This window comes from Zeugodacus cucurbitae, chromosome 3 (genome assembly GCF_028554725.1).
Source record: "Zeugodacus cucurbitae isolate PBARC_wt_2022May chromosome 3, idZeuCucr1.2, whole genome shotgun sequence".
Lineage (NCBI taxonomy): Eukaryota > Metazoa > Arthropoda > Insecta > Diptera > Tephritidae > Zeugodacus > Zeugodacus cucurbitae.
The window spans coordinates 27,916,739-27,943,591 of NC_071668.1; the positions used below are offsets into that span (position 1 = coordinate 27,916,739).

At 34.8% G+C, this 26,853-nt stretch overlaps 1 protein-coding gene across 10 annotated transcripts in view; it reads left to right on the top strand.

Annotated features, from left to right (window-relative positions):
* Positions 1–26,853, top strand: part of LOC105212871 (neural-cadherin) — a 246,526-nt gene that overhangs the window by 33,847 nt on the left and 185,826 nt on the right. For 8 of the 10 annotated variants that reach the window (XM_054228303.1, XM_054228308.1, XM_054228304.1 and 5 more), the window contains exon 2: positions 4,218–4,284. The exons of 1 other annotated variant lie outside the window; for it this stretch is intronic. The gene's annotated coding sequence lies outside the window, so the exon portion shown is untranslated. Of the gene's footprint in view, positions 1–4,217; positions 4,285–13,866; positions 15,770–26,853 lie in introns of those variants that run through there. One more of the 10 variants, XM_029040690.2, reaches the window with a different exon arrangement.

Here is a 26,853-nt window from a genome sequence, read left to right on the forward strand (position 1 = left end):
TTTAGAATGAATTAGAATTCATTAGACGATTTTTGAGATCTATCTGCGTTAATAAAAGTAACAAAGCAATAAGAAATGAAAAATGTTTATTGAGTCTAATATTGTTAATTCTGCAAGTAATTCCAGAAAAAAACTGGAAAATCATTTTTCTATATTTTAAATGCCTTTCAGTTACTTATCTTTTAATTTTTTATGATTTTAATAATGCTTCATTGACCGATTCTAATTTAAAAGTTTAATTTTTTCTCAGAATAACTGGAATATTAGCGCTCCAGCATGAAATTCTTTCCCCTGTCGTCTACTTCTTTCCTATGGCTTTAGTTAACCTATTCTAGACCTATAAACAATGCCCATACACTTCCATACACACATGAGTATGTGTAAAGAAAAATGTGAAATAAACGGAACGCTTTGGATCAGCGAAGCATCCTTGCTTACAGTTTATTTGAACAAGAACGTTTTTTGTTTTGCCACCGTTGCCGTTGTGGTGGCTACACTTAATAACTTAATGACATTTGTCGCATGAAAAACGCGACATTTTGCATATTCTTTATTCTGGGCTACGCAGCCTAAAGAGCTCCACCGCAGGCAAATGCTGTCTTCGCCTATTGAGAGCACACAATACATATTTATATTTATATATAATATGTACATATATATTTTAGAGTATGTAAGCATGAGTCGATGTGCGGCTGTTTATCTGCTTCGGAGACCCCTTAAACCGGAAATGAGTTCTTGATTGCTTTTGAGTTTGTTGCGTTTGCTGCGCGTCTGTTTAGTTGCCACATGGGGTCATATTTATGCAGATTACTGTCTTCACGCCGATTAGCCGCTCAAAAACTGCACAAAGCATTATTTATTTAAACTCTTCTTAGTGGCTGGCTGACTATGTTGTTGTTGTTGTTGAATTATTTTTGCTTCATGAATTACTTTTTATTTGATTGCTGAAGCACTACTTTGGCAAACAATAGAGCGGGTAATGGAATAATTTTACAAAATTTAGAAATACTAAAATAATATTTGCGAGAATACAGATTTATGCATGTGAGTATTCTAAGCAAAAGAGTACACACACATAAATTTTAGGTATTCAACTTTTCAATCTACCAACACTCAGACTGACGAATGTCAAAGTTTCGGTGAAGGCTAAAAGTTAGTTCCGCTGAATAAAATTGGTTTTTAGTGGAATCAAAATTTACAACCGTGATAATCAAAACTTGTTTTATAGCTGCAGTGTAGGGAGGTGCAACCTTGATTCTACACTTTGTGCCAAATAAAATATCAAGGTAATAATTCCAAATTATTGCTGAACTTTTAGGGTCAAAAATATCAGATAAAAAGGATATTCTCTAGAAATATGAAGTTTTAATAAATAATATCTCTCGTTTACATAGCAAATTTGTTATTAGGCATAATTTTTATTGGTATTAAATAGATTTGACATTAAATACCTGACTTGGTTAGACATAGTCATTCAGTTATGTTATCTTAGGAATTAATTTATCTTTGTGATAATACTAGTCAACGTTTGAATTGGTTTCTGGAATATGGGTGATATACAAATTAACTGATTGTTTTGAGACAGTGTTTTCCAGAGTAGAGGGTCAAATGATCCCACCAATACTGAACTTTGGGAGCCCGTTGAGAATAACGATTAAAATTTGTATACAAAAAGTCTAATGGAACTGTATCATTTTCACACAAAATGAAACTCTCGTTGGAATGTGATATCGATGACAAAAAAGCTTTGACGTTTACTAATTACAAAAAGACGTCGAGATTCTAACACTAATACATATATGCCCAATCCATAAAATGGGAGATCCCACAATCTATGCCAATTATCCTAAATATCGCCTATAAGGTTCTATCGAGCGTACTGTGTGAAAGACTAAAGCCCACCGTCAACAAACTGATTGGACCTTATAAGTGTGACTTTAGACTTGGAAAATCCACAACTGAGAAGATATTCACCATACGCCAAACCTTGGAGAAGACCCGTGAAAAGATGATCGACACACACTACCTTTTTGTCTGTCCCTGCAAAACTAATACGGCTATGTAAATTGACGTTGGGCAACACCAAAAGCTCCGTCAGAATCGGGAAGAACCTCTCCACACGAGGCTTCAGGGCGACTCACTATCGCGCGACTTCTTCAATCTATTGGTGGAAAAATAATACGAGCTGCAGAGCTAAATAGAGAAGGTACAATCTTTTATAAGCGAAGCGAATGGGCGCCAAACAGCAAGGGAAAGAGAGGAGTGGTGATTCATCGATTCGGCTATTACCGGCTAAACGCTTCCAACGCCAATCACATACATACAATGTCTAAAAGATGACATTGTCGGTTCATTCAGAACTTCTTTTCATTATTATTATTTGATTCATTCTGATTTTTTGTAGATTTATTTAAAAAGTAATCCTCATATTATAGCTATACTGACCCAAACTTTGTAAAAAATAATGAAAACGTAGAAATAAGCGAAAGATAAAGGCTCAAATCTATCATAGCAACGTCTCAGGCCTCTTCGAAACATATTTTTCGAATTTAAAATAAATACGTACATATTTACAAACTTATACTGTGGATACGTATACAAACTTATACTGACATTTCTCAAATTTTTGATTTGCCTTAATTAACAATTTATTTATAAGGGTTATTATAATTTAATTGACTGCTGAAGATGGCTGTCATTTAAGTGGAAGTGTGTTTTGCATTTGACAAGCAATCAGGCATAATATCGTGGACAGAAGTGAAGCTCTACGAATAGTACTTCACTGATATACAGAGCAAAGTATCTACACACTTACATTTGATTGATTGATTAGTCCGTGTTTAAGTTATACACATACTTTGTTATCATATTCCAGTCATATGTATGCCGACTACGATACAATCTTGGCTGAACAATTTGATTGTTTAATGTAAATACCATTCATGCCTCACCGATCTAATATTGGATTAACTTGTCTGAACCAGTGTCATTGGTTTTATTGGAGAATATATATACATATACATGTACACTAAAAAAAAATATTTAAGACAATAATTTAAACAAATAGCATACAAATCTCAAAATCTTATTATAAACATGATTGTTGCATGTTTAAATGATTAGGTAAATTTTTAATTACGTTAAACTGCAGTCAGGGGTGAACAAATGCCCAATTTGTGCCAAAAAGCACATACACAATACATATTTTACATCCTCAACGTAAAGCCTGAGAAAGGCTAAGATGCCACAATTAACTTAAATACCAGGAATGATATTGTGCTATACCCTTTTATCAAAAGATCTAACTTATTATTTCAACAGAGTATAGCAATCAAAATACCAAAGAATTAAATGTTATATAAGTATTTTACTGAAAATGGTTAGGCTTTCTTATAAATCATATCTTAAGGAAAATATAAAGTAGTAATTTTACTTGCCAACTTTTCAAAAGGCTCACTCACTTCACTTGAGAGTAGATTATAATCGTTTTAGACCAATTTAATTACTTGTCACAACGATAGGTTTTATACCGACTTGAGTTCAAGTTGTTTCCATAAGCAGCCTCTACACTCAATCTATACTTGAAGTTCTATAATACATTTACAACGGATATTTTGCATTAAATAAACGCCGCTATAGCGCTTAGAAAAATATTGTGCCACCAATACCAGTACTCCCTGCCACATATGTACATATTATATTACCACAATAAGTTGGATTACAAAGTGTCCATGCAAGTGTCGTTTGAGTGTGTGCGCAGACGTGCGTGAAATGTTGATTCGGCAATAATAATAATAGTAATAATAGAAAAAGAAATATTCATAAATGCGCATAATATTTGTCGAGAGCACATGCTTATAAGGACATTTATTTGTGATTTTCACTCACATTCACTGAGCAGCGCTCCGAATTCGTTGCTCAGATTACAATATGTCATTGCGTAATGTTACATAACAAGTGTGTATGTGAGGGAGTATCGTCTGCGGATGACTGTTTGTGGAAAAGATATTTGTGGCATGCCGAGGCTTTTGTGTTCCACTCTTATTTTGTAGAAAAATATTAAATATTACAAAGCTGAAAAAATATATATGGGCTCACAAAACAGATACAATTTTTGAGATCATTATTAAATGAGAGAGAAATTGTCATCTTTAACCAAACAAAAGTTTTATGAATGTCTATATTTATTTAAGTTTTGCTTTGTTTTTTGTTTTTAGATGCTGGTGAATAAACATTACGGTCCACTATTGAACTATGAGTTTCATTCAGGTTAATTAAAATAAGGTAAGATATTTACAAAATTAAGTAGGCTATAAAGCTAGTATAATTTTAAAGCAAAGGGTTTTTCATGTAAAATTCAATTTTATTATTCACCATTGCATCTACCGAAGCTTGTTCACATAACGGTTGTTTGTAACACCTAAAACTAAAAGAGTTAGATATAGAGTCATATATACCAAAGTGATCAGGGTGACGAGTAGATCCGGATGTCTGTCCGTCCTTTTATGTCCGTCTGTGCAACCTGTAAATTGAGTAAAAATTAAGATATCTTGACGAAACTTGGCACAAATATTCCTTGGGACCGTGAGAGGTTGAAAATGGGCAAAATCGGACCATTGCCACGCCAATAAAATGGCGAAAACCAAAAACCTATAAAGTGTTATAACTAAGCCATAAATGAAGTTATAAAAGTAAAATTTCACGATAAACCTGCAATGGGTTCCAGGACACAATGATATTCCAGGTGGCAGTGAAGCAGATGAACTTGCAATCTTGGTATCCAATAAAGAGGACATATAGACTTATAGACACTTAATTAATAAACATGTCATTGATTTGACTGAATCCCGGTGAAAACAATCCAGCTCAACAAGCAGACAAACTGGACTGAATAGTACAAGCTGACTATTGAAATTCAAAAGGTTGACATAAGAACTCGAGTAGGATTGCTAACAAGTCACTGTCTGATTGGAAGAAAGGCCAACAGAACGTGGATATCATAGAATGAATACTGTAGAAGTTGCTAAGAAGTATGAACGGATTCTAGTCACGGTGGTTTCAAAATGGGCCTCCTAAAGTCCCAACTTCGTAATTTTAACTTTAGACCTCATTTTATGTTTTGCTTCATGTATTAAATGTATATTTGAAATGTTTGAGATTAATTTTTTTGAAATTTTTATCCAATGACATATCCATATAAATCCCCTTTTAAGCTCTTAAATATATTTAAAAGATTGGACAGTTGATGGACCTCATCTGCACATAAAAATTCATTATAAATGTAAATTTATCACAACCGTATTTGTTCTTCATTATTTAACCCACAAATGTAATTGATTACATACGTAAGTAACACAACCTCTGTTTAATATCCAAAATTGTTTCCAATAGAAAATCTTTTTTTTGTATAACTGAAAGCCTTTTAATTGAAATATAAGCGCTTCAAATGCATTATTGACCTAAAAAGCACTTGAGGCGATGCTTGATAAACTTTCAGAACTGTTGCTAATCTTCTTCGTTTTAATGCAGAAAACTATATAATAGACTTGAGAGCTTAATCCCAGTGGTGTTGATTGTTTCAAACTTTGACTACCGGCAAACATTGTACCGTAGGCCAACTGTTCGAGGGAAAACAAAGCACTGCCACAGCTGACATTACCCATTGTCTGCACACAATGAAGGCGTATTTCGTGTTTGTGCAAGCAATTTACCAAACAAGTGAAACTGCAAAAATGTTTGTACTTCCCAAATTACAAAGTTTATTTAGTATAAAGCCTGAAAAAACATACAAATATACATACATACATAAATATTTGTGTACAAGTGTGCGAATGCGTCTAGCGGAAGCAAGAAGATGGTTGCAACTCCCTTGAAAAGTTGCATAAAGCAATTTCTGCTTTCACTTTAATACTTAATAATGCAATAAGATGCATATAAATAAGATGCGTATATAGCTACATACATATGTACATACCGTTACGCATCTTCATATATAACATGTGGCTGTATATACGCATGAATAGGCTGTGTATAGTAATATGATATATACGTTAAAATTCAAAATTCCACCAAAAGTGTCAGCCGAAATGGCAAAAATCCAATATAAGCACTTTGTTTACCTCAGCCCTAAGCCTTGAAAGTTATTCAGAAGACAAATAGCAAGGCAACCTTTATTGCTTGCTACTCTGGAAATGCCACACACCCGCACATATGCAGGCACTTATGTATAGGTTTATATGTAACTTAACTTTGTATCATGCAATAAGAAAAGCAGAACTACTATCCAAAAGTGAAGTGCAAACTGTTGGCGGTAAGAAACTATTAAAAGTTTCAATGCTTGTGGTGTATGTTTGTTGTACGCATTGGCCACACTGCGAACATACTAAGTTTCACTCCGAATTCTCGCCCACTATACAAGTCCGTGCGCTGCTTTATCTATCTTTCATCGCTGCAGTTGCTACGCTTCGGCTACTTTTAAAGTTCAATTTCTTCAACTTTGTTAGCAGTTGCTGTGTTAGTTGTTATTATTGTTAATGTTCCTTCTATTGTTGCACGGACTTGTATATGGCTACCACTCCTGCTGTTTTTTTTTTTGTGTTTTGGCAGGTGAATATAGACGATAGATATCTGTATATGAGGACATTTATGGGTGTTCTTAGAATACTAAAATTTAAAAATAAAGTTCGAAGAGAGAAAAAGCATATTGAGACTAGGAGATCGGACTATTTATTCTCCCAATTTCCGGAAAGAGTTTAAATTCATGTGTTCTTTCACCCGTACATAACTGTTTATATATGATGTATCAGAAATCTAAAGTGATCAGAGGAAAATATCTTCTGTTTATATTTATGTTATATATTCTGTTTATTATTAATGCATAATTCTCATACCACATGGAATCCCTTATTAGAATCCATTCAAAGACTATTAATTAGAAACATTTGTATCCGCGTATGCTTCTAGGGTTAAACATATAGAACCACGGTCCACCCCTGAGGAGTGGAGCCTATGGTTACTTCGTAGAGAAACTACAGGTGAACTGTTTTCAGCATATATTTCTTCATTCGGTAACTAAACCCGACGAAAAGATGTTGTCAATGGTGTTTTAACGAGAAAAAGTAGTATATTAATAATTGGGAACAATTATCTAAATATGGGGGAAATTGCACCATATCTTTAACTCCCCAGACTTAACACAGAAAATATCAGTCAATTTACTTGAGATCGGGTAACAGTAAGCGACCATTTTTTCTAACAAGGCCTAGTCTTAAGATATTATGAAAATCGATTTAGTTTTGACTTGGAAAAGTATACCTAAAAATCGATCCATTTGTTCCCTTAACCCTCATATACCCAATATAATGTTTGCCTCCCTTAAGGTAATTTGTAATTGATTCACAATATCACATGGAACCTTTTATCCATTGAACTACTAATTTGTCCTTACTTTCAGTTCAATATGAGCAATATGAAAGAAATGAAATACAACAAACACCCTGAAATCAAAGCTTGAGCAAACAACAATTTCGAAATCTCCAATTTACAATTTGCGATTTTAGCAGCAGTTGGCTGCAAATATCATTAGTTCACGACGCGATACAGGAAGAAGCACCAAACTGTACCCACGAAAGCTTTAGAGAAACAATAATATTGTTTACATACAAAATGCTTGCAGACATATAAATACACGTCGTACATAGTTAAACGTAAATACACGACTTAAGTTTTGGGAGGCAAGTGCATTGAGTGCGTCTTGTTATTGTCTCATTTGTTATTTCTGAAAATCAGCTTTGGTAATGCTACAATAATAAAAGTTTTATCGCTACAGGAAAATCTTCAATTAAACTACATTAATTACAAATTTGCTTATCATTGTTGGCACGAAGCAACAATGTTCAGACAGCAAAGCTGGAGAACGCGAGTTTAATAGACAAAACTCAATAAGCAACGAAGGGATAATTACGGGTACTGCCGAGCAGTAGATACTCTCGCTATTTGTATGTGTTGAAAGCAATGGAATATAGTGAAAATTCTATATTCGTCATTAGATCGAATTACGAATTCATATTGCATATTGCCTGGAAATTCTAAATTCACAATTTAAAATCACGCAGACTGATGGCATACAAAAGGTATATGAGATCTAGGGAATGCAAGACTACACTAAGTTGTATTTCGATATCTTCAGTAATGCTTGGGTCAAGACTTCAGCTGTTCTGTTAAATGTGGGCAGTGACACGCCCATTCTCATTTTTAAAGTAACTGTTGAAAATAAGGTCCAGATTAGGTGCATTTTAAAATTAATTAAATCGTATAATATTTTAAGGATGTAGCACAACACACAAAATTTTATTTAAACCCAATATTTATTATTACCAACAATCAACGCAATTTCGATAATAACATTTATTAAGTATTGATGCGCGCTTTAATAGCTCATTCCCACGACATAACCGGCACTTATGTATAGTAAGAATTATTTATAATTATGTCTGCTTCTCACTATTTACATACATGTAAATATATACTGTTTGAGAGATCGCATAGTCGTCGAAGATAAATATCTATAAAATGATGATCATTAAATTAATGTGCTTATGAAACGTAATTACACACCACCAGCGTTGCATATTGCCTCATATGTGGTACATAATATACGTATGAATATATGTATGTGTACGTGTATGTGATGTTGACTTTTACGAGGGCGTTTGGTCAGCTTGTTGATGTGGCCGTGGTTGCGATGTTATGTGGCACATCATAAACAAAAGGTCAATATTCTGCTGAAAATCGAATTGAACTGCTGTGGCCTATGGAGGATTGTGGCAGCCTTCACTTCGCGTGTGTGTTGGTGCTATGATAGCATGTAAAATGAAATTACTTTGGGAAATATGTGGAAATGTCAATTCGCTGATAGAAGTAAACCGGTACTTGGTGATAAACAAGGTATGTGTATTAATATTTATGGGCGACAGTTCATTACATCCACCTTTTGACTTTGTGGTATACAATCTAACGGTCCCTCAGACATTGCATTTATAGAAAATCCAGAGTCACCACATAATAAATAACAAACTTCGTAAAATATATTTTTCTACGCAGATCCGATTACAGGCACTTAAATGAATCCCGCTTAAGAGCCTCGAGGTACTTACCAAGCTTTTTCTCAAATATTTCGATCTAATATTTTTTCTTTTAGAATGAAAATCACATTTATTTATTATTAATAGCAAAAATTCTTATTAATAAAAATAAATATGAAAAAAAACATTACAAAACTATATATATAGTTTCCTTTTGGCAATTGCCAGCGCATTAAATGTCACAAATATGAAAAGGCACTTAAAAGAGAAACATTTCAAACAATTTTGTATTTGGGGCTTAAATATTACAGACATTTAAGTGGGAAAGGCGAGGGGCATTTAAGCGGGGATCACTGTAATTCGTTAGATTCTCTCCTCATTATTCTCAATAATTTTCATGACCAATAGTCTTAAGACAAATTTAAATATTCTATCAAACATATTTTTAACCATGAGCTCTATTATCGAAAACCTTTAAACTAACACATATAATAACTTCAATATTTCTTTTCCATAGATCAAAAAAATATTTTGATAAGAATAAACAGTTCATATAAATTTTGGAATAGAGATGCCACCATTCGAAATAAATTCAAAATAGTATAAAATGGGTGCAAAAGTATGGATTTATATGTATATGCATATCGGCCGGCGCAAATATATGAGGGTAGAGTTTTGTTTGAACATACTCTGAATTAGAGTTGCCACATTGCGAAGAAAGTTAATCAATTCTTTTCTAAGAAAAAGTAAGAAAAGGCTAAGTTTGGGTGCAACTGTACATTTTATACTCTCCCAATTCATTGATATAGTTTTATAAACAATTTTGACCCATGTATTCGAATTCCCTCTGAATATCTGAGATATTTACCAATATTTTCGATGAAAAATTACCCGAAGGCACTGAATTCTTCATATCGATATCCACAGCATTGAAAAGTTATAGTTCGATTTCAAAATTTTTTTCACACGTTATGTCACAGATCACATACAGTATTTGTGTAATGTTGTATTACACTATCTTCATTGGCGACACTTCGCCCATTTCCCATTTTGTAAAAAAATCTGAGTACAGCTTCCTTCTGCCATTTCTTCTCCAAAGTTTAAGGGGTCTGATGTTATTTGTTAGTGAGTTAACACACATTTAGTAATTTTCAATATAACATTTATATGGGAGGTGGGCGTGGTTATTATCCGATTTCCACTATTTTCATGGTGTATATACAAAAAACCGATTTGTGGGCGTAGCCCTGCCCCCTTACCAAAAAATCCAAATGTGCCCCTTCCTAATGCGATCCTTTGTACCAAATTTTACTTTCATAACTTTATTTATGGCTTAGTTATGACACTTGATATGTTATCGGTTTTCGCCATTCTGTGGGCGTGGCAGTGGACCGATTTCGCCCATTTTGCGTTCTCAATTTGTACTCAAGTTATCTCTTGCACGGACAGACGGACAGACAGACGGACGGACAGACATCCGGATTTCAACTTCACTCGTCATCCTGATAATTTATATATACATAACCCCATATCTTACTATTTTATTTCTGGGTGATACAAACAACGGTTGTGTGAACAAAACTATAATACTCTCTTAGCAACTTTTGTTGCGAGAGTATAACTATGTTCAAACAGAAAGACTTAAAATTAGCGTAACGGAAAGTATGTATAAGATAGTCACCCCTCTGTCTTCAAAAAGGCTTTCAATTAAATATTAATAAAAGAAAACAAATGTAAATCAAGCACAGCTTTAAAAAATTGTAGATTGCGACGTATAGTTTTCTGAAAAAAAGAGCTTTCTGCAAAGAGCCTTTATGTTTTCCTCCAATTCTTACAGTGACAATTCTTATTAAATTTGCTTTAAATAACATCAAAGACAAAACTTAATAAAGTGCGTTATCTGTAAAAAAATAAAGCCCCAATTCGTGTCAACTGTCAATTATTACCAAAATTATAATTGTTTGCTCAATGGCGGAAAGTTAATATATTAATTAGCTTTAGAAGACCTTTTCCCCTTTTGTTTTTGTATGTGTGAAACAATGCATTCATTAATGTGTAACACTTTCGTAAGTACTTGAGTGCTAATCGCTCGCCCTTCATTATCGCCTCACACACAAGGGCAGTGGTAATAATGCTTCTGTCAACAGCAGAAAGACATTAAAAATTCGGTCAATGCAATAGAGCAGCATTTGTTCTAAATGAAGAGTAACAAACACGGAAAGGCACGACATATGTATTTATGTATGTGGATATACTTATATACATATGTATGTCTTTGCTAAGAAATGACAAATTTGGAACCAAAGCATATGTGTGCAATGTGTTACGATTTTGTAGTTGGTGTAGCTGAAGTATGAAAATGTACAAATGCACATTTTATTTTAGTTCTGGTATTTGAAGTTTTTTAGGCTTGAAAGGTTGCCGAAATGAAGCGTGTGCACCCTCGCGGTCCCAAAAGAAACTGCGGTTCGCCTGCAGGATATGAGAAATTACCAGAAAATTTCTATGGAATGTGTATCAAGTAAAATGTGAAGTGCAGCGATAAAAATACATACAAATGTTTTCCTATAAGCATATCTAATGCCAAAAAACGAAATACATACGTATAAATAGCTGTTCTACATAGCAAAAACAAAGTACTTAGAGAGTGAATATTAAAATATTCCGAACATTACTTTGAACTTTGTTTTCGCTTGTGAAAAAAATTTATTGGAAATGAGAGTGGCGCAACAATGTGGAGCTAGCTCCCTATAGTACATGCATACATATACTTATATACAAATTCATATGTAATTTCGTGTGCACTTTCTTTCACACTCACGTCTATTTGTATCTGGTAGAATACATTTTAGAAAATGTGAGTGAAAATTATTATTTGGAAAACATGCATATGGACATACCTTACAAAGTGTTGACTTATATACGTACATACATTTAAATAAGTATTTTAACAAGTTATTTTGTGATCTATATTTTTTGTGTTTACAAAATTTGTGAATCAAAACTTTTTCAATAAAGTCGATCTGTAGAAATAAAAGTGTTTGAATATTATCATGACTTCTTCTATGAATGTAAAATTAATATGAGGAAGAATATATGCCTCATCTCTCGTCCCATTTTTAAATAATAATAAAAATAATTAGATGGAATATCTCAAACATAGCCTACATGATCGCATAATCGCACAAACCTTGCAATCGGCTTCTCTGTCATTCACTTCATACCGAATCTCATATTCCGATTGGGTACAGACATTCGGATAATCCATAAGATTCATTTATCAAATATAAAGGTCGGTGGTTTTACGGGTAAGTTTTCTACTTTCGATCAAAGTTTACCAACAATTTATAAAAACCGTTCAAGACGGTTATCCTGGACAATGAGAAATGAAACTCCAAATGTATTTTATCAGCAATATATTGCAAAACTGTTAAATTTAAAGGATGGAATATTCTCTGTCTTTCTTTTTTCTAAAAAAAAATATTTTCTATAAACTATGCTATTCCATTCTATTCTCCAACCACCACTTGAGTCCGCTGATAATCATTAAATTTTAGTAGCGTCATTTCGCTTGCTAGTATAATTTTGAGTTTCTACCGGATTTCTAAGTGATTGCCCCAAATGCCACTCGTTTCCTCTTCCGTGTGCGATTTTCAGTGCTCTCACTAACATCCTTCCTTTCGTCCTGCCGCTCTTTGATACCTGTTCAACGTCATTCTCTGCTGGCGTTATCGCGCTCAACTCTCGCAATGAGAAATTCACCTTTTCCTTCGTGCAACTAGACCAACTGTTTATTCTTCATTTCCCAATTGCAACTCCAATTTAGATTCGTCTACGCTGTCGTTACGAGCGGTACGTTGTGTTTAACGGAACCGGAATTTCGCGCAATCGTCAGTTGAAGGTACATAATCTCCAGCTAAGAGAGTCATACTACTTTAGTATTTGTGCAGCCACTTATGGTGGCAAATAATGAACGGAAAGTGAATAAAGAAGTAAAATAGAAAGTCTTGATAGTGAATTACCCCTCAAAGACAAAGGTGAATAGCAAACAATATCCATACATACGTACACTTGTGACGTTTGTGTGCGTGTTAAGTGTTTGAAGTTTCTGCTAATTTCAATATATTTGCTGTGTATTTATCCTTTGAGAATAGTTCCACAACGGTTTCACTCAATGGATGGAAATTAGTGAGCAAACATCGCATGGTACTATGGTAGTGAAACGTCAGGGGTAGATAGGTGAAGTGAGTGAAAGTTTAACGGTAAATAAAGTTCTACACTTCACGCAAAGAGAGTACACGCGTATAATTTCTTGATAACTTTTTTTGTGAAAACCTAACGTGCGATATATCCTATATGTATTTATATGGATTATGGATAACTTAATTGAAAACTATAAGCTTGATGATTCCCAATAAGGAATTACCACGGTTTGCATAGTTTTCACTTGAGAAATTATCCCTTTCAGACCTCATATCCCGCCAACTGACATTATTTTCTTCATTTTTGTCGGGTTATTATGCTACATACATCAGACTCCCAAAGGCCCTGATTGTACTCATATCTAATCTGAAATAATAGAAAATTGTAATATATTTACCAATACCGCCAGATCATAGCATACCGTACTTACGATTATATGATGCTTTCAGTAAGTAAGCTGAATCCCATGTTTAGTATCAAATCATCATAAAGGCATTTTTCTGTATTTGTAGTATCATGTAAATTCTACATGAAACTAGTTCAGTTTGGTCTAGTTGCTGAAGTTATTTATGCTCCATAAAAAGAGGATGGGCCCAACTTTAGCCTCAACGGCGAGTTCTACAGACAAATTAAATTAAATTTTATTTGGATCGAATCATATCCAGAACTAGACTTATCAATTGGCCACCAAGTTAGGTAATTTGAATAGATCACTGTAAGCCATTGTATATTCTGATAAAGCATGTACAACCGACCTGATTGAAGCTTTATTTGACATTTTCTTGGCAAGTGGTGTAAAATTTGACTTAAGGCAGAGCAGTGGATGAGAACATATGCGCAAAACACATATTTAATTTTTATTTCTCACTGCCTCTAAAAGACACCCTTAAGAAGAAATTATCTTTCACTAAAATTTTTTTCAAGTTGCCGGTTTATCTTTTTATAGCCGCCATTACTCATATTCATTATGTATTCGAGTACCATCATTATTACTTGAAATGACAATTCCGTCTGCGGTTGTCATCCATCACAGGATATAGTCTGGATGGCAGGATAAAAAAATGCAGTATAAAAATGCTAGTTATTTTTATATGTAGATAGCAGCTTATAGATATACATATGTATATACATATATTTAAAGTAAATGTACACGTATGTACATGTATGTATGTACAAACTCTCTTGGGTTATGTATGCTGATGACAATTGCCATGTACCGGTGCTGGTAGCGTCGTAAGCACACATACTGTTATAAAAAATCAGAAAGAAGAAACACAAATTTCTACACATGTTCCTCAAGCGCTTTATAGTGCTGTTTTTCACTTTTTGCGAGCGTATGAGTTTTACTATTTTTCTACGATTAACCGCAAAATGTTGTAGTTGGGGGAGTGAGTTCAATACACATATACAGGAGAGAATTACTAAGTATGTTGCATATGTATGTGTGTATGTGTGTATGTGTCTCCGCGAGCATTTTAAACTAAGCGCGAGAGTTTGTTTTGTTTATCAAGCGCTCTCTGCATGCTGAAGCACCGTTAGGAGTATCGCTAGTATTTTCCAACACACAAACATATGTTGTGTTCTCGTTCGCATGTGTTGTTGGTGAAAATGCCATTTAACCATAGCGCTAATGGTGGTGGTGGTACGGCTGCTGTCTTTCGAGTACGACTCGTTGTTGGTGAGCGCAGGATTTTCCACGCGAACGCAGCAGTAATGCGCTCAGCTGGCTTCGCTCGGCTGGCAGCCTGCTCATACGCTTCATTGTGTCGATTGCGTTGCTCGTGACAGGACGATTCCGGAAATATAGACGGCAAAGCGCACGGTAGTGTAGCCCACAGAAAAAAATTGTAGCAAGTTGTGGGAGTGTGAGGTGCATTGGCAAAAGCTGAATTGGGAGCATTTTAACCCTATATATGTAATTAAAAAGTGTAAATAATAGCAAGTATTCTTAGTGTATAAGTAAAATATTTGTGAAAAAGTTAATAAATTAGTGTCTGAAAGCGAAAAAATCGCAATTGAAAATTTTGAATCATAGCCACAGCGAAGGCATGAAAATTCGCTTATAGCCAATTTGCCATTTTTTGTGTGTGTACCTAGTATACGACGGAAGGAAAACTTCAGTTCAGCACCAGCGCGTGTATGTGTGCGTAAGTAAACGCGTAAAGTATATGAAGTGTATATGTGTACAACGAATATGTATTAGTGGTAGTTCACTAAGGATATAGAAGAAAAAATTCTCTATTATATGCAAAAAGAAATAAAATACATACATATAAACAAATTCTTTTTGGCGAAAGTTTTCGAAAAATATATCAGAAATTTTAAAAGTGTAATTTGTGTATAATCAAAAATACAAAGATTTTACTATGAAAAAATAACATAAATCTACAGCTAATACACACGTTCTACTCCCAGTGGATTAAAACGCAAAAATCAATAATTCGGATTAGCCGCCTGCGTGAGGATACAAACTGAAAAGAGAAGTAAGTAGTGAAAATAGTAATAGTAAGCAATAATTACTAATATAAGTGGCTGATTAAAGTGGATATGTGAAATACAAGTGGTCTTTTGATGGCCACAGCGCTTCCACGTATAGTAGTGCGGCGCAATTAGTGGGTGGGTGGAGAGCAATGGGTGGTACTGTTGTAGCACGCTTCAAGGCGCACAAATGAGGAATGTGAATACAGTAAATGAATTTATATTTTTAAGTAATTTTTAATTATATTCGGTTTTATAATTTCCAAATTAAATATGCAACATTTGTCTAGCGTTTAAAAATGTTCAAAAATTTGTTGGCAGCAAAGACGCAGCATAGCAAACAGTTGTAGCTTTTTCGCCGAGATTAACACACCTTAGACATATACATGCACAATGGCCCTCTCGCATTTACATGTACACGAAAAGCGCTCAGTGCAATTCACTCAATTCGCTCGTCGGCTTTCTCCGCCTCAGTTGAATTTGCTGAGCACGAGCGCCAGCGCATTTCCACCGTAGTCAGCTTTTAGGCGATGTGCGACAAGTTACTACCCAACCACCCAACTACTACGTTTGCCATTGTTATCGTTGTGCGTAGTGCTGTTACATTCACAAGCACGTATATACATACATGTAAATATATAATGAAGCGAAAATCGATCGATTGCTTCTTATCACATTCGTTAAGCTGTGGTTTTGGCAGCACTGGCACACACCTCACTAGGGGAGCACCCAGACAACGTGACCACCCAGCCTGTGCCGTTGACGTGTGTTGAAAAAAAGGCAAAAAAAAACAAGTGTGCGCCAATACAAAGACATCTTTTGGCATGGCGCATGCCAAGACATGGGGTTGAGTGCGTGTGGATTTTACCTATGAATTTGGCTGTACTGTGTAAAGGAGGGAAAACTCGCCTTTTCTTACAATCATTTTGTGTCAGTTCTGTCTCAAATTTTGCTCTTTTTTCGCCGTTTTATTGTGCTTAAGCCAGTACATGTGTCTGTATGCAATGGCTGGCGCGTGTTAAGGAAATGCTGTTTGCGTTTAGCTAGTGAACAGTGTGGTATGGTGGCTAGTGTTTGGTAGAGTAGATGAATATGACTTAGGAATGCAATGACTTTTATGTTTATTTACTGCCGACAAACATATAATCCGTATTAAATTTGTTAAATGCGAACTTTTCTGTTTATTGTGCTGACGTGCGGCTTGTAGTTGGGCATAAAAATAGCTCCCAACTGCCACCAATGATGTATGATTGTTTTATTTTCAGTTTTCATACCAGTATCCTTTAAAATTCATGTAGGTCCGAATTTATTAAAATTTTAACAATTAGTTAATTATGTCAAATTAAATTTCCCTCCATTGAAGTTTTTATTTAATGTTTGCTAAATTTTTTAACCAATTTTTGCATAGGTGTACCACAATCTGTGCAAAATTCGAGCCTATCATTTGTTTAGTTCAAGTGTAAAATTAGTAGGTATGAATGCCATTTCTGTGAACCAGTAAATGCTGTAAAATTATTTGTTTTACATAATTTAACGGCACTAATAGGACGTGATATGCACGTGGTATACTGGTGTCTTACCTTTTCAAATACAGTTTTCATGTTCACTTCATGCAAATTATAATCATTCAAGCTGCAGCATACTGGCATCCAATTTTTAAATTTTCCAGTTTAAATTGAATTTCACGCACGTACATAAACGCATTAAAATATATTGACTTCTTGCCGCTGTGTCCAACCATTTCCATTTGACCGCAAAATAGACGCTTTCCATTCGCAATCCCACCATTAATGATAACTCCACCAACAGTTGATCTATGTGGCATTTGTGTGTCAAATAGCTTGACCACCACAAAACGTGCGGTTTTGCTGCAGAGTCAAACACTTTAACCTCAATTGAGTTTGGTGCTTGAAGAAGTTATTTATTGTTGTTTTTATCTTTATTCGTCTTCTTTTTTGTTCTAATTTATGTGAACACGTGGATTAATGAAAATAAGACATCTCTAGATTATTATTTATGAAGTAAAACTATGAGAGGTGCTTGTAAAAATATCTGCTCGACACTTATATCATGGGTCCCCAAGTTCTCAATTATATCCTAGTGCTAACTTATGAACTTTTCTTAAGAAATGTATGGTGGCCTTTAATTAATACAACTTAACAGTTTTTAACATTACAGAAATACTATATCTAAAAAAGCCTACAGCAAAAGAAATTTTTACATATTGGGGACTTTCAAAAACGACAAGATCGAACGGAAAATATATTTCTATCGAACTTCCGTTCCATAGCCAGACACTGACTGGATTACCGCGCAAATTTACTTAAAAACCACGCAAAGCAACGGCAACATGTGCAGCCTGAAAAAAAGTACAATAAGCACAAAAGAGTGTCATTGCAGTGCATTGCCACTACGTGCAGATGGTACAGAAAATGTGGCAACGGAACAAGTGAACTCACAATGAGTTTGCTGGCGCAATGCCGCTCCTGCTCCCCTCGCTTCAAAAACGCTGTCACAGGGCCACAGTGCGAAATATAATGAATGAGTGATGTGCTGGTGCACAATAAGGTTTCATTGTGCAACACGCATACAACACTCGAGCACAAGCGCAGCACCGTAGCATGTGGAGGGCAAGTGTTGGAAGTATAAAGTGACAGCTTTTGCGCATATCGCACCACGACTGTAATTGCAACGCCAAAGCCGAATACAACGCTACATTTGTTTATGCCACCAATGTGCCGACATGCGAGTTTGCACTATTAGCGGGCTCACTGACAGCCGGTCTGTGCATTCGACTGGGTCGACAGCGAAAGAGTACACCCGCAAACAAGTGCAAACACATTCCAATATCAAAGGACCCATACAAGTGTATGGGTTTTAAGTGAACAAGAAATTTCAGAAAAAACTTACTGTTGCATATTCAGGCACTCAACGATTGTTTGCAACAAGCGCTTGCCACCAAAGTACCGTGGAAATTGGTTAAGGAAATCGATTGATGTGAACGTTTTTGCTGTTTTCACATTTAACACTTCTGCAGCTGGCTTTGATGTCCGATGTGCAACGCGTTTTTGTTGCGTGCAGCAGCGGAATTAAAACAAAAAGAGGAACCAAATCGCAAGAAAAAAATTGGTACAAATTAGCAGTACTTGAGCATTCATTGCACCAGAGACAGAGACGCTACACCCATTCGACCCATTAGCTTGTTGGCAATCATGTTGCTGCCAACACTAAGTTATACAGTTACCAAGCTAGTGTTTTTACCGGTCGCCACAATGTGTCAGTGATACATCAATTTAATGCTGTGTTGTATAAAAAAAAAAATTCCTTAAACAAATGGTACTTAACCAAGAGTATGGTACATTTCAAAAGAAACGCCGTAGTATATGTATACATATTTCTTTTAGCGAGATATATAGTTATGAGTCACAACGAAGGAGTTTTAATTTTGCTTTTATTGTTGATATTTAGTTCCAGATATATACACACCTTATAGGTGTAGGAAAATAGATAATTATAAACGCTGTTTTTTTTTTTTTTTGAGTTGTAGATTCTCAAAATGCGAAAATTTTTTTTAAGTATCCAAGAGTATGTTCTAGAATTATTTCATACCATAAACAATTGTCATTTTAATGACCCAAGAAACATTTGTTAAATTTTATTTTGCAGAATCATATTTCAAGGTCAATTTAAATAGTTTTCTGATCCTAGTATTATTCTTTATGTAAAAATTACTCCAAAACAACTTCAATATAACAACTGGAATAATTATATAATTTAAATTTCTCTGCTTCAAATACGGATGAATTAAACTTGACAAGTTCCAGATGGATCCACTGAAGAATCACATATATCGATCTTTGTACAAATTTCAGAACATAAGCATAGTACCATAAATTTGTACAGAACTGAAATAGAGTCTTCCGAGGTCTCAAAACGGTATTCGTGAAATATAAGACATTCGCATTATGTTTATGCTCTCAACCGAGTTCGGGACGCATTGCTTAAAATTATATTCTATCAGCTATACCAACATTCCAAATTTGTCAGCTATTTTTATAATCGATAATCAAACGTGAAAATATAAGAATATCAAATGAAAGAAAATTTAAAAATATTAAAACAATCTGCATTTATTCGGCTTTCCGGGACAATTACCCGACTGACATCTTTTTTCGTCGGGTCTGCGTTGTTTTCAAAATACTCACAATAGTACACATCTTATTAATTATATAAGGGTTGTAAATAATTGAATTTAATTTATACATAAATATTCTAACAAAATTTAAAAAACTATTAAATGATGAGAATCGTATCAAAATACTACACTAAGCTGCCACAAAATAGAATTAAAAAAGAAACAGCAGTTGACCTCAAAATTATTTAACGCTTTTGAATTCTCTAGATGAAACTCGAATTGTGATTATCTTAACGCAAGTACCAACAACAATGAATTCCCACGTTTTCATCAATTTGACGCTCGCAGCTGCGGTCTCCGCGTGCATTATGACGAATGCTGCGGCATCGATGACACTGCGTGTTGTTGCTGTTTTGACTTTTTTATCTCTGTTATTTTTTCTGTTTTTGTGGTAATTGGCATCGAATTATTGGATTACACCGCTCATAACTATCGAAATTATAGTCATTTGTTGCACATTGTTTTTCTTGTTGTTCCCCTCGCTTATTTTCTGCACATTCGCATAAATGCGTGCAGGTATTGGCTTTGTTTGCAATTTTTATACGTTTTTAAAGTATTAACTTACGTATCAAACAATCGGGCAAATACTTAAGCGAGTATACGATATACTCGTATACAAGAGTGTTTAAGTTTGTGTGGGCTCTTATGAAAGCGGGTATGCGTGCAGGAAATGCATTGTTATCCGATAGTGGGTTGATAATGACATAAGTGACTTCGTTAGTTAGTATGGGAAATTTAAAAGTGGTTTTACATTGTATTACACGCAATCAGTCAACTAGCTAATATATGCAGCTTAAGATATGCGATCTTAGGAATGAAAAAGAAAGGAAAGAAAAGAATGAGTTATATAATTGTTTCTGTTAAATTTAAAACTACAGTTTGACAAATCATTGTTGTTCAAAATTATATGCAACATATGGTGTTGTTATTAATTGTTGGTATTGGATTTTTGTCCATAAACTATGTAACGCTTCTTATACAGTCCTTTTTTATAAGCAAGTGTCTAAAGAACGCGTTTTAAATGAACGCGACTGACAAAATTTTCTTGAAGCTATTTAACAACACTGAACTCGTATAATTTGTCAAACCAATATAATGATTTTTGTTCCATTGGTTTGAGAGATTTTGACAGTACTTTTTTGGTAGTTATTCGCTATTCATATATTGGAAGCCCCATGCATTTTAACCAACCTTGCTGAACTCGAAAAATGTACGTTTTCAAGTCAAACGCTTATAAGAGAACGGGGCTCTTGTAGAACTCCTGAGCCTTTGGCTGCCTCAGTTTATAGAGTTGTGTTAACTATCTCTCTCCGATAAAAGCTGAAATATAACAAAGAATGGGGATCATAACTCCTATATTCAACAATGAGGAGCATAAAGTTTTATATAGTGTTTGAATTTACCACATGGACTCCGTCCAAAAGACCAGTTGAAGCCGGTTAAAATCCCTACAATTAAGAAAATTCAAATGGTGATGTTGTAGTGGTCGCTAAACCTCTAGCGAATTATCTCGGGGCCAGACGGATCTGTTAAACCTTAGGAGTTGAACAGCTTCAAGAACTCCAGCTTATCCTCCTACTAATCCAACCGCTAGGTATAATTGAATCAAATAAATCATAATTTATACATCAGTCGCTTTCAGACAGTAAAATTATATGAACAATCAAAATAAATTAAATTAATTATATGAAATACAATTAAATAAATTTTAAGTCGTTTCTAAAAGGGTTCAAATATAAGGAGACCTATGTTATATTCCCCAAATTAAAAATGTTCCCATACGCGGTCGCTGCAGTCGTAGAAGTAATAAAAATGCAAATCATATATGAACATATACGCACGTACTTGTATGTAAATATGTAAATAACGTGACCCTGTCGACGGACTGGACCGACTTTCCAATTATAAACAGCAACATGGTGAACGTAGTGTGTATAAAAACCAATGCGGGCAATTACCATAAACGGCACTTGCAGAATTTCATCGGAAATGATGGGATCCTGACTATTTAAAGCAACAGCAATGTCAAAAAAACAACAAACACTTTTAGTACTTACAAAAACAAAGGCACACACACATACATGTAAAATTATAAATACATTGCCAACAGCAGGGGCGATGGTTGGAAATTGAATACAAACAAATATGCGCACGCCAGCCAAAGGCAAACAGCCAGCTAGTGGGTGAAAGGCTGGACGAAAGGAAAGTGAGTGATCAGCGCATTTAGACTGGCGGTGCATGCGGCCACAACAAGATGTATGAATGCTGGTGTGCGCGTGGATTGTGCTGGCGGTGTGGGTGACCGTGGTGGCGGCAGTAGACTTGATGAAAGTGCTAACCGGACATGGAAGGCCCGATCACTGTAAGCCACGTGCAGCAACCGCAGCAACATAAACAAAACAAACACGGGAGATGGGACAAAGTCAGCAACAACAACAAAGCGCTGCATACAAACAACAGAAGATGAGAATACAACAATAATAACAACAACATAGTTGCAAACAACGAGTACGAGGATGACGCTGAATGCGTGCCAATGACTTAATCATGCAGGGAAAATTTTACTCTTCATTTAATGTTGATAAACAGTGTGGCCAATATGGAGGGAGACAAAATATCCAAGGGTGCGAAGAGAATACAATGGACAGTGTGAAGACCAAACTACATGGGCGCTGCATCTGTGAAGCAAATATATTTATATGCAATATGCCATAAAAATACATATGAAAGCATATGTGGCATGCAACGGCGGTATTAGGAGCATTGCTCGTTGGTGGTGTTGCGGAGTTAAATGTGGAAGTGAAGGTCTTCGAGGCCGCAGCGACGTAAGCAACTTGATGAACGATTCTGACAACTGGTTGTGGGTTGAATTCGGACGGATTTCATATGCAATCTGCTGTAATTAAACTTTGGCTTTGTCAGCATGCCAAATGAAGCATCAACATGCTTACCACACACATATATACATACATTATAAATGCGAGCGCAGAACGTTTCTGCATTTTGTGTGCTTAAAAAAGTTGTTCGAACAAAAAGGCAACTTTATTGAGTGTCCGCATGCCCGCTTGCATTTAATTACAATTGCAGTTAATAAATTTTAATTGTAGCCAATTAAAGCTGGAATGTGGAGCGAATAAAGCCAGGAAAGTGATGAGTGCGTAAACAGAGAACGAGTTTTAAGTTTTAAGCACAAATACAAAAATTCGTTTAAGCAAACGTTGTGATAACGCATAAGAGATATTTAAAAAAAAAATTGATTAAAATAAATATATATAATTAAAAAATAGTATTTTATTTGTATTATTTAATTTTTTTTTAATCGTTCAAAAATCGTTGTTTTTGTTAATTATTTTCTACTCAGTTTTATCAGTTGACAAATGAAGCAGAACAAAAAATGTTTGCAACTATTCAATTTGTGTCACTCGTATTTGATTTCATTGCTGCTGTCGCTTTCAATTCGTTATTTGATATCACTTTTTTGCGTGCTACATTTGTTTAACTGCATTCCACCCACGCAGTGGCCACATATTTCAAATACCTATAAATGCATAGCAAATAGGCATGCACGTACAAACATGATTGCCTGCAAATGTAGGTGACTGACATTATTTATTTCTTTTTAATGCGTTTCAATGCGAGCCAATTCGATTTCTGCGGCTGCAACATTTGTCGGTCATCGGATTGTTGGTATTCGCTCAAAAAAGTGAAATGAGATATATGAATATTTGAAAAAACATATGTATGTATAATCGTACATACTCATGAAACAGTTACCAACTTCAGAGATTATATCGCGATAAAAATTTTAAAAGCATTAAAACCCATTATATAGACATTGGGTACAAATGATTTGGTATGAATGTTTTTCCTACTGTAATGAGATTTTCAATTAATCTTTTTGGAATAAAAGTAAATGTTAGTAAAAAGTAATTTCAATCAGTGTCAAGCCTTAGACAGGCCCTAATTAGTCTGCACTTAGTAGTGATGTAAAGCTACAAGTTGCCACTGAATCTCTGAAAATTATGAACATCTCAACCCTTTCTACAGTTTCTTAAAAATTCATTTTTGTTAATTTTTGTGCCAAATACATCCTAAATGTTATTTTAGTCTTCGAGACCACTGGGTTTGTGACAATTGGCTTATCAAGGCCAGTATCTTTCAGGCGTTTGTGAATCGATGCTCAAAAGAGTGTTCAAGAGAGATATAATACTAAATTGGTTTTTACAACTTTAGTCCAACTATTTTTAGTTATGAATCGGGAACTTGAACTGCAATTTTCTTAAATAAAATTCAGAGAAAATTCTATTGTCATTCTCATAGCAATTTTTTTCAATATTCTAAGTTGATTAACTTTCCTACTATTCCTAATCAAAGAAACGATGCTTACTCTCGGAATTCAAATTTAATTTTCTCCCTAGAAGTTAACCTTTATGAGTAAATCATAAAAACCTTATGGGAGTAAATCACCTTTGGATAATTGATGCTTCTATACATTGTAATTGGAAAAATATATTACGTTTTATACTATTTTAGTCACTCCATTACATATAGTTTATAAATATATTTTGAGATGGTGGTTTTTAATATAGTATTGGTACGAAATAATATCGTTGACGAACTGGTCTGACATTGCTTAAAAAATACAATTTTGTGCACGTTTTCCGATTAGAGGTTAAAAAGCACAGGAAAACCGGTCAGAATAATTACAGTCACATGATCTTAAGTAAAATATATTAAATATTCTATACAAATCTCATAAGATTGTCTCTGGTTGAAATACGTCCGCAAAATGACAAAACCTCTAAGCAGGAAATCAATCAATATGAGCTCAATGCACTTTGCAACCAACAGGTCCGCAACATACAAGAGCGTTCAATGATGCCGACTTAATACCGTAATGTCTCGTGAAATGTTTTCGTACAACTGTGACACAAGGTGTTGTTGCTTACATTGTACATCACTAAATTCAGCGCTATCTACGGTGTACAGAATACTGAAAAAGGCAACAATGGAAAACCAAGCACACAGTGTAAATAAATAAAGAAAAAATCAATAAAATATGCAACCCCAAAAGGAAAAGTGGAAAACCGTAGACAAAGCGCAAAGCACAAAGACAAACTGTGAATTCACCTAAAGTAGCAACCAAAGCAATCAGCAGGGATCAGGGAGGCTGAAGAGGGTTAGAAAATATTGTGCGGGAACGATTTAGCAGACTGACTCTTCGGGAGGGGAGATATGAGGGTAGACGAGTATAACGATGCGCACACTGACGGGTGATTGCCCTCACGCTAGTGCAGTCAACAAAGGAAATGTAATAACAGCAACAACAACAAACACGTGAAACCGAAGGCAATACAGCAACAACATAAGTACATGCATCTCCGTGTGTGTGTGTGTTTGGCTGGAACTGATGAGTCATTCTTATATATGAGTACACACACAGAAACGTTCGCACCGAATCCACACGATTTATTTGCAAGAGTGCACAGTTGGCCGCAGCGCGTTCGAATTGGGGAGAGGCTGTGGAAATGCTGTTGAAATGCTGTTTTCCTTGTTAATATGTGTTTGTTTTGTGTGTGTTTGCGCACTGTTTCGGTTGATTTACAAGTGTGTGCGTATCCTGCTTGCGAAAGAAATGCGAATGCACGAAAGTGAATATAACGGCAAATAAAGAAAATAATTGAAAAAATCATCAGAGAAATAAGGTAAATTGTTCGTAAGGTGTATGGAGAATTCGGAGACGGTGTGTGGTGAGTGAGAAAGTGTGTTCGGCGTAGGTGGGGTGGCTCTCCCCACTTAGTGTCGCACAGCGACAAACTTATCTCGACGCTGGGAAAGCCTTTCGAAGGGGAGAGGTGACAAATGGTGGTGGTTTGGTCGCGATTGTATCGCTGCAGGAAGCGTTACAAACGAAACGTTTCAATGATCTCAACGTACTGTGGCGACACAGATAAATGCGGCGGATGTGTAAAGGTACAGCGCAAACGTAATAAAATATCGGGGTACGGAGCGATTGCACCTCTTTCCCTTAACCAAGTGTTTCGTCGCTCTTTCATTAGTCGAGGCTAAGCATAGCAGGATTCGTCTGGATATTTAACGTTTGTCGTCGTCGCTTCCCTAAAAAAATAATCCGAAATCAATATAGCTGCAGTCACAAAATGGAAAGCGTGTGTGTGTGTGTTTATTAGAAACGCAGCTGTTATTTAGCTAAATTAATCAGTATTATAAAATTCGTTTTACGTTAATGTCTTCCGTAATGTTTTTTATTTTATTTTATTTTATTTTATTTTATTTTATTTTATTTTATTTTATTTTATTTTATTTTATTTTATTTTATTTTATTTTATTTTATTTTATTTTATTTTATTTTATTTTATTTTATTTTATTTTATTTTATTTTATTTTATTTTATATTATTTTATATTATTTTATTTTATTTTATTTTATTTTATTTTATTTTATTTTATTTTATTTATTTATTTCTCAATTGCTTTCCATTTCGAAAATTTCTAAATACGACATTTTGACCTTTAATTGAGGGCTCTTGTGGTTCTAATTCTCTCAATGATTTCAAAGGCAAATGAATTTTATCGATTACTTCATATTATTATTGCCAAATTGCTTAGTACCAAAAATAAAATGTACATTAAATTTCTTGGATGATATACTATTTTCTTAATCTTATGTCTACGGGCATATTTTATAAGTAGACACATTTAGATTAGATTAGATTTATTAGAGGATCGCACTGCGACCTACGGTCTATTGAGATTCTGTGATTGTGATTTAATTTTTTCATTTATGACAGGCCACCCTCATTTTTATGCACAGAGAAACGTGCGTTCGCATTAATTCCCAGCCTGATTGTAAAATTCGTCTGTGAGGCAATTGTGA